Raw genomic sequence first — 8,828 nt, forward strand, 5'->3', positions numbered from 1 at the left:
GGGTCCCAACCAGGGAGCGTTGCCCAGGAGATGCTGGGGAAGAAAAGAGAAAATTCGCTTTAAATGAACCAGTCACAGCTCGTGGTCTTCCTGGGCTCATCTGCCCGGAATCGCAGCCAAGGCCTCCCATGCCTTAGGGGCTGAAGGGGTCCCTACCTGCTGGCGGCAAGAGGCTGACGTTGAGGTCGATATCTCAACCCAGGTCCAGCAGCTCACAGGTTGCCCAAGTGCCCTGAGACCCTTTCAGAAGGTCTGCAAGGTCAAAACTATTTTCCTAGTAACACTAAGACGTGAATTGTCTTTTTCACTATGTGAATATTTGCATTGATGATGCAAAAGCAATGGTGACCCCCTAGCAGGAATCTGGACACACTGTGCCAGTGGTCACCGTACTCTTCCCCGCCAGGCACTTGCCATTTAAAAAAAAAAGAGCCAGTTTCCCTTAAGAGTGTCTTGATGAAGCAGTAACAATTATTAATTTTATTAAATCTCGACCCTCAAATGCCTGTTTTTAATGTTACATGGGACAACATGGGAAGGACACAGGAAGCCCTTCTGCACAGCGAGGGGTGATGGTTGTCTCCCGGGAAGCTCTGGCCACCCGCCGTGGACCCCCGTGAGAGCACCCTCGACAAGCCGGTTATTCAGGCTTGGGTTTTGCGAAGACATTTTCGTGAAAATGAAGGAAGCGAGCCTATCACTTTGAGAAGAAAACACTGCTGGTATTTATTATATTATTGCCTGGGATGAAATTTGAGTTTTCAAGCAAAAACTAGAATGGTGGAAAACTGATATTCACCACGGCGGCCTTGATAGCTTCCCTTCCTGAAAGACGTTTCTGATGAGATCTAATATATGTGTGATTTTTTAAAATATTGTATGGTGAAATGTGTCATATTTGGAAAAGCAGCGTAACCCAATGAACCAATATTTTCCAAATGACCGACGCATGATGCACAAAACAACAAGTAGGTGAAAGATTGGTTCAGTGTGTGAGACCCACCCATAGGGTATGAAGGATTCCGAGATGAGAAAACTTGAGAACTGCCCCACTGGTCCAACCTCAGGCCGGTGGAAGAAGCCACACCCAGGAGGCCAGACCTTATTTGCACTGTGCTTGTTTGAATGAAAGTAGGTTTGATTCCACATGGTGCTATATCCTTGCTGGGGGGTCTTCGGCCTTTCCCTCACCTCTCTGGGCCTCTGTGCCTTCTGTAGAAACGGAGATCGTGATTCTTCAGAAACAGGTGGTGGCAGAGAGGGTTCGCTGGCACGGGAAACATTTGGTAGTGCAGTTGGAAGGTCTGGATGATGTACGATGAAGAGGCTGGAGAGCTAGTTTTCTTTGGTTTAATTACAAAGACAGACCCGCCCTAATCATCTCCCAACTAAGGCTGCCCTCAGGGTGCAAATCAGCGGCTTTGTGTGCAGGCCCTGGGCTTGTGTGCAGGGGCTGCTCCTTAGAGGCGAGAGGCTTTGTTTACAGTCGTGCTGTAATCACCAGATGTGGGGAGAACTGCTGATCCGAGGTCTTCAGCCAGCACAGGAGGAAGTGAGCGTTCTGTCCTGAGCGCAGGGCGCCAGGCCACCTCCTCTGCCTCTGGGAGCCCCCGTCTGAGGTCAGCGGCACAGCTGGCGGGCCAGCCTCTCGGGAAGGAAGCTCGAGGAGGCTGGGAGCCTCTCTCAAAGGAAGCAAGAAGCAGAACCACAGGCAACAAGGACCAAGACTGTGCACGGGGTCTCGGAGCAGAAAAGCAGAGGTCAGCGGAACTAGATGCAAAGCCCAAGACACAGGCGAGGTCAGCCCAGCATGGGGGGTGTTGGCAGGAAGTGGATGGGGGAGCAAGCGGCCCTGCTGTCATCCCCCAGGGGACTCACCACACCTGATCTCATGAGCCCCGAGGGCCAGGGTGTCAGATTCAGGGACAGTTCACGTTAATCAAGCTCCCACAGGCTGTAACACACAAATACAGGTCAGAAGCCCTCCTACTGATTTCTGAGGAAAGGTTCAACCGTCAAAAAGTAAACCAAGGACTTCCCTGGTGGCGTAGTGGTTAAGAATCCACCTGCCAATGCAGGGGACACAGGTTCAAGCCCTGGTCCGGGAAGATCCCACATGCCGTGGAGCAACTAAGCCCGTGTCCCACAACTCCTGAGCCCGCGAGCCGCAACTACTGAGCCCGCGTGCCACAACTACTGAAGCCCGCACACCTAGAGCCTGTGCTCTGCAACAAGAGAGGCAACCGCAATGAGAAGCCCACGCACCACAATGAGGAACAGCCCCTGCTCGCCGCAACTAGAGAAAGACTGCACACAGCAACGAAGACTCAACGCAGCCAAAATTTAATTAATTAATTAATTAATTTTTTAAAAAAAGTAAACCGAAAAGAGCATTTGACACAATCCAACATGCCTTCACGATAAAAACTCTCAGCAAAATAAGCTACGAGGACATATTGTACAGCACACGGAATATAGCCAATATTTTATAATAGCTACAAATGGAGGATAACATTTAAAAGTTGTGAATCACCGTGGTACACCTGTAACTTATATAATATTGTACATCAACTAGACTTCAATTTAAAAAAAACGCTCAGCCAAGTAGGAAGAGAGGGAAACTTCTCTCAACTCTGATGTTTTTCCAACGCCACAGAATGCACCACAGCAGGGGTGAGCCTCATGTCAACTCTGGGCTCTGGGTGGTGACGACGTGTCCACACAGCTTCATCAGTGGTAACAGATGTACCCTGTGGTGGGGTGTTGATGCTAGGGGAAGCTGTGCGTGCGTAGGGGCAGGGGTATGTGGGGAATCTCTGCTTTCTGCCCAATTCTTTAACGGAGATAGAGTTGACGTTTAGCATTGTGTAAGTGCCAGGGGCACGACACGGTGATTTGATGCACTTATATTGCAACATGATTGCCACCGTGGCGCTGGCTAGTTGGCTAACACCACGGTTGCATCATACAATCATCGTTTCTTCTAGGGGTGGGAACAACTTCTGCTCAGTTTTGCTGCTATGATGTTGTTCTTTCCTTAAAAACCTTACAAAGGCTTCTCATCTGCCCCAGGAACCTGTGGGACCCTACAGCCTCCGGCCAGTTTTCCCTGTGACATCATCTCCAATCACTGTCCCGGGTCCACTCAGCCGCAGCCATGCTGGGATACGGGCACACCCCTCCCTCAGGGCTTTTGTACCTGGAATTCCTCCACTCTACATGGATCACAGCCTCACTTCCTTCAGGTCTTGGCTTCGATGTCACCTCAGTGAAGTCATTCCGGGTCACCTTTTCTTAAATTGGGCCCCTCCCCCCATACTTCCTCCCTCCCTCCCAGATTTAGTTCCCTCCTTGGTCCCTGTCACTAGCTAACCTCCTAGCTATTTTATTTATCCTATTTATGGTCTGTTTCCCCCGCTAGAGAATAAGCTCCTCAAGGGTAGGCACTTTTTCCATGTCGTCTTCTCATAAACACTTGTTGGATGAATGAAGAAGTGAAGTGTACAGTGGATGAGAATGCTTGTATCAGGAGATCCTGCAAAGCCACCAGAGAGCCAAAGCCCCAGAGGTACTGAGTGAGCTGGACCAAAGCCAGGGTTACTCTCTGACCTTGGGTAACAGTGTTGGAGGCCCTCACCCATCAAGGCAACTGAAAATCCTAACCCTCTGTCACCTTGACTCCACTTTTTTACTCTTCCTAGGTTCCCAGCCCCTCTTTGGTTGGCATAGGCTTTCTTTTCTTCCTTCCTTCCTTCCTTTCTCTTTTTTCTTTCTTTCTTTCTTTCTTTTCTTTCTCCCTTTCTTTCTTTCTTTCTTTCTTTCTTTCTTTCTTTCTTTCTTTCTTTCTTTCTTTCTTTCTCTCTCTCTCTCCCCCCACCTCTCTCTCTCCCTCCCTCCCTCCCTCCCTCCCTTCCTTCCTTCCTTCCTCTCTCTCTCTTTCTCTTTCTTTCTTTTTCAGGAACTGCCAAAGTTTTCGTGTTTAACAGCACAACTGACCAAGGTCCAAGATGTGAAGTTACCGTGTTCAGGAAACATGGGGCGGCAGGGGAGGGAAATCACTCTATGAACTAACTATATAACATGTGCTGAGAAAAATGCACACTTTAGAATATAAAACATGTCCACGCATAGTAGTTAGCTGCAAAAAGCCATCTGGCTTCTCTTGGCTCGTAGAAAGGGTGCTCCAGATTCCAGTGTAAATGAGCACCACTCAGCTCTTCTGTGCAGCAGGGGTCTTGTCTTCACCATCCAGCTCTTCCCCCCCAGCTTGTATCACGAGGTCTGTGATGTTTTTCTCTGGGTCATCCATGCGACTGCTCATGTCCTCAATTCTTCCAATGATCTGGTTGGACTCGGTCTGCCATTTACCTTGCATCTGTTGCAGGAGTGTCTGCACCACTAGAGGTGAGATCCTGCACAGTCTTGGGGTCAGTCTCGGCCACCTCCCTGGTTCCTGGCCTGGTGGTGCTGTCTCAGACTGTCACCTCCACTTCTGTTTGTCCTCACAGACTGGCACAGGCCTTCTTAAGAGATGCTCAACTTTACCGCCTCACTGACCCGGAGTCACATTTTTTCTCTACATCTTGCATGATCTCTGCCGTGAGCCACTGTGCTGACTTTGAACTCCCAACTCTCAGGGCCAGTCCTCCAGTAAAACGTCTACTAGACCTGCTTCCACCACAGAAGTCCCTGGGCCCAACGTAGCAGACGGGAATAAAAGGAATGCCAGAGACGTCGCAAAACAGAGGTGCTTCACTTAATCCATTATCCTGGGAAAATGAAAGAGCAATTTTTTTTTTTTTTTTTTTGCAGTACGCAGGCCTCTCACTGTTGTGGCCTCTCCTGTTGCGGAACACAGGCTCCGGACGCGCAGGCTCAGCGGCCGTGGCTCACAGGCCCAGCCGCTCCACGGCTCGTGGGATCTTCCCGGACCGGGACACGAACCTGCATCTCCTGCATCGGCAGACGGACTCCCAACCACTGCGCCACCAGGGAAGCCCGGAAGAGCAATTTTTAAAAGTAGAGTTTTATTTTTATACCTTAGGAAAAGCTAACTTTCAGATGGATTTAAAAAATTAAATGCAAAAAAAAAAAAAATAGAACTTACCAACTAGCACAGGAAACCCAAAGATGGGGGAGGGGGGGAAAGAAATACATGTTTGCAAATTAAAAATGTGAAATGAGGGATACTGTAAACAAAGCAAAGGGTAAATTATGGATTTGGAAAAACAATAGTCTCAAGGCAAATGACAAAAGTGTGTGTATTATATAATTCCATAAAGAACTCTGACACATTCCATTAAAAGAGACAAATCACAAAAGAGCAAATCCAATGGCCTACAGATATATGAAAAAAATGTGCCTCCTCCTTAGTTTCCAGGGGAAAACATATTAAAGAAGAATAAAACATCTTTTTATTGCCCATAGACGGGGAAAATTAAAGAGGTAGAAATGGAACTGTGACAGCACTTTAGGAAAGCAATCTGGAAAAATCCATTACATTTAAAAATCCATATACTTAGACCAAGCAATGCCACTCCTGGGAATGTATTCCAAGAAATAAAAGCACCAATACATAAAGGATTAATGTAATATAGCAGTGTTCATAGTGGCCAACACACACACACACACACACACACACACACACACCAGGGAGCAGTGAATGTCCAACAACAGAGAATGAGTGAATATATTCTGGTGCGTCCACACCATGGAATGTTATGTAACCATTAAAAAGGGTTAACCAGCTTTGCTCCAGTTAACTTAGAGGAATTCCATCAGTCAATACCTGAGAATAGCAAAATTCAGGAAAGTGTATCATATGATCCCACGTTTGTCAAACTGACATACAGGAAGGATGTTTTCCACATACGTGTTTATAAGCAACGGTCTATATATATTTGTATATGACAGTCATTGCATGGGGAAAATCTGTAATAGGTTGCTGACATGGGTCTCATGGGAGGAGAGGAAGGGAGAGGTGAACGCAGATAAAAGGGAAACAAACAAGAAAGAGGGGAGGAAAGCGGGGGCCCCAATAGCATAGCACCATTTATACTTTTCTGAAATCTACATACGTGAACACACAACTAAACTTCAACATAGTTTAAAATAGACACACTACCAATATCCCTCTCACTCTCTAAAATTGTAAACAGATCGAGCAAGAGACTATGAGTACCTCTGCCAAGACTGGATGTCCCTTGTATTTTCAAGTTTGTCTACACTAATATGCTGTAGCTTTTGTTACAAGTAAAGGTAATATTAGAGGGGGCTTCCCTGGTGGCACAGTGGTTAAGAATCCACCTTCCAATGCAGGGGACACAGGTTCGAGCCCTGGTCTGGGAAGATCCCACATGCCATGGAGCCACGAAGCCTGTGCACCACAACTACTGAGCCCTCATGCCACAACTATTGAAGCCCACGCACCTAGAGCCCGTGCTCCACAACAAAGAGAAGACCCTGCTTGCCGCAACTAGAGAAAACCCACACGCAGCAACAAAGACTCAACGCAGCCAAAAATAAATAAATAAATGTATTTTTTTTTAAAAAGGAAGTTTGAAGATAATATTAGAAACAAGAAAATCAGGGGAGGTTCCCTAATACCCACCAACACCCTGTCGTGGCCTGTGTAGCTGTACCAAATCCACCCTCCTCTCCCGTCTGGCCTCAGCCCCTCTCCCTGCTTTACCTCCTGCGTGTTCCCCGACAGCTCCCAAACCTCTCTCCCGTCCGGGTGCTAAACAAACGCTTGTTGAATGAAGACCTGCCGTGTGCCCCCTTCACTCTCCCGGCTCCGCCTCCGTCATCCCCTGCCCACTCCCTGCACCAGCCGCCCCAGCTTAGTCACCGTAGCTAGACCTGCACGCGGGGAACCCTTCCTCTGGAGCTGGTTTGTGGTGGGTAATGATGAGAAACAGGGACCTCCCTGGGGGTCCAGTGGTTAAGACTCCACAATCCCAATGCAGAGGGCATGGGTTTGATCCCTGGTCAGGGAACTAAGATCCCGCATGCCCCACGGCGCAGCCAATAAAATAAAACAGAATAGAATAAAATAAAATATAAAATAAACAAAGCAGGAATGCGTCAGGATCCAGGTCTCCTGACTCAGGATCTGGGGCTGCCGCAGCCTCTGAGGGAACCCAGAGAACAAAACCACTACCCACGTCCCCAAATTAACTTCCACCGATTTTCAAATCACCATCTGTCCAACCAATTGCCAGGAAGCTGTGGTCCCTGAGGGCTGCTCCTCGTGGCTTCAGAGGTGAGGCAACTGGTCCTCCTCCAGTGACACCAGCCCCAGAGGATGTCCCTGGGCTGTAGAATGCAGCTTATGACCTGCCAGGAGGAGGTTAAGACCCTCCTATTACACTCACCAAATGGGTAAAAAGACGGACACCACCAAGTACTGGTGAGAATGCAAAGCAACAAACTCATACTCAGCTGGTGAGTGCGACTTGTCCAACCGCCCTGGAGTCCACTTTATTACTGTCAGTGCTGAGATGTGCCCTGCGGCCCAGCGACTCCACTGCTGGGTGTGAACCAAACAGAAACGTATGCACGTGGTCACCGGACACGGCCTGGGTGCTTATCAAGAGCAGAACGAAGAGGTAACTCGAGGTTTCTTCACATTGTAGGACCTTGAGTAGCAGCCAGAAGGAGCGGATGACCGCAGACAACGAACTGAATGATTCTCTCATGCCCGTAATGCCAAGGAAGGAAGCCAGACAGAAACCAGACAGAACTCAATCCACAACCGAGATAGGATTACTCTCTTGGGGTCAGTGACTAGATGAGGCGCGAGAGGGTCTCTAAGTGAATCCAGCTCACCCCAGCTGGTCAAGCCGTGACCCGGGAGAGGCACCAGACATTCATTCCAGTTGGTCTGTGCCGGATCCTCCGGCCCCACCTGAGCCTTTCCTGATGCGCCCCACCGGAACTCCTGACCCACAGAAGCCTCAACAATTGACAAAAACAAGCAAACAAAAAAGGGGTCTTGTCTGAAGTCACTCGTTTTCCAAGAGAACAATTGATTATCGAAACAATTTTCATCTTTGAGGGGCTGCTGAGGACAGGGACCAAATCTTTCTTGTATTCAAAGTGATGTTTAGAACATTTAATAATATTTAATACAAACAATACTGTATGTTAATATACAAATAAATAATTTTAATCCTTCTTTTTTATTCTCTAAGTAAACTAAACAACATATAACATTAAAGCCTCTTACCAACGCATGTAAGATGCAGCATGCATTACTTATTTAATTATTTTGATAATTCCTGAATAATTTAATATTTTGAAATTGTTGGGTGATTATTTCTCTGATGTGGCTGTCACTAGTTAGATGAGGGATCGGTCTGAAACATGATTTAACAGTAGGGAACTATGGCAAACTCTTCTTGAGTCTTCTCCATGAAATTTGAAGTCATAAGGTGTTTCAGCATTCTTAATTTCAGAATAATTTCAGTATTCTTAATAAGTAGCGAATGTCTCTTGATATTAACTATGCTGTTCTTGGCTCTGAATCTTTCTTAATCCTTGTAATAATCTCAGAGATTTTAAAATATAGTCAACATCTTTATCTTCAGGTATATATAAAATAAGTCATTAGTGTGTCTAATTAGCTGGCATAATTTTGTTAGTTTTTGTTCATCTTCAATCCACGAGGCTAAAACATCATGTGCGTGAGTTTCCATTCAATAAATGGAAAGACTTAAAAGTTTACTCTAATTTTCACTTTTGTCATTAGATAATAAGTTCATTATCATAGAATTAAACAATCTAAAATTCTCTCTTGGAATTGATACTTTGTTTCACTTCTGATA

General features: G+C 46.8%; 1 pseudogene; it reads right to left on the minus strand.

The window, feature by feature from the left end:
- Positions 1 to 4,210: 4,210 nt before the first annotated feature.
- LOC112404640 (heat shock factor-binding protein 1 pseudogene) lies at positions 4,211 to 7,700 on the minus strand (annotated as a pseudogene).
- Positions 7,701 to 8,828: the final 1,128 nt, after the last annotated feature.

This window comes from Neophocaena asiaeorientalis, unplaced genomic scaffold, assembly GCF_003031525.2.
Source record: "Neophocaena asiaeorientalis asiaeorientalis breed wild unplaced genomic scaffold, Neophocaena_asiaeorientalis_V1.1 scaffold540, whole genome shotgun sequence".
In the NCBI taxonomy this organism is placed as follows: domain Eukaryota; kingdom Metazoa; phylum Chordata; class Mammalia; order Artiodactyla; family Phocoenidae; genus Neophocaena; species Neophocaena asiaeorientalis.